Genomic DNA, 783 nt, shown 5'->3' with positions numbered 1-783 from the left:
TTTTTTCTTATTGAAAGGTATCATTTGTATGGATCTAATATTTAATAGACAGCATCCCTAACAAACCTAAAAGTGGTATAATATGTTACCATTTCTTGAACCCTTACTCAGTTATTCATTAAAAGGTCTCTATTTGGAGGGAAACATTTACAATTTGGGGGGGAGGTCAAAGATATATACATATATATGTTTTTTTTAAATTATTTACTTTAATTGTATAAATTGTGAATTAAGTGGTGGGGATGTTACATTTCTGATCATCAAGTTTGTTTCCAATAATTTAAATTATTTACAGATGGAAATTTCATTATATTAATGCTCCTCACTGAGGCAGCAGCTTGATTAATTTCTGTTGGAATTTTAAGTCTTAGCTAATATTTAGGATCACAAACTAGGAGATAAAAATGAATGACTTCAAATTATCTGTTGAAATCTAAATAGTGATTACTGAAAAGAAGCAAAAATAGTGCTCCTTATTCCTGAAGGTTTGGATCTACATTGATATATATCTACAGTTTAATGTGCCATTTTCTCCTAGTGAAAGTAGTGTCTTGGTATTTCTATGAATATGAAGTCTTTTTGCAAAATTCTTTTGGGCATTTAAATTTTCCCACACTTAGAAAACCAATGGGATTACCATAATATAGTGCAAGTAAATATTAGAGAATTCTCTGCCCAGAACAGAGAAACACAGTGGGTTACCAGTTAAACTAATAACCAGCAGCTTAGTAGTTGGCACCCTCCCATGTGTGGGGTGGGCTGGAAGACTGGGAAGAGGCTTTC

The sequence above is a fragment of the Tenrec ecaudatus genome, chromosome 6 (genome assembly GCF_050624435.1).
Source record: "Tenrec ecaudatus isolate mTenEca1 chromosome 6, mTenEca1.hap1, whole genome shotgun sequence".
NCBI classification, from domain to species: domain Eukaryota; kingdom Metazoa; phylum Chordata; class Mammalia; order Afrosoricida; family Tenrecidae; genus Tenrec; species Tenrec ecaudatus.
Note: the sequence above shows the minus strand (reverse complement) of the source record.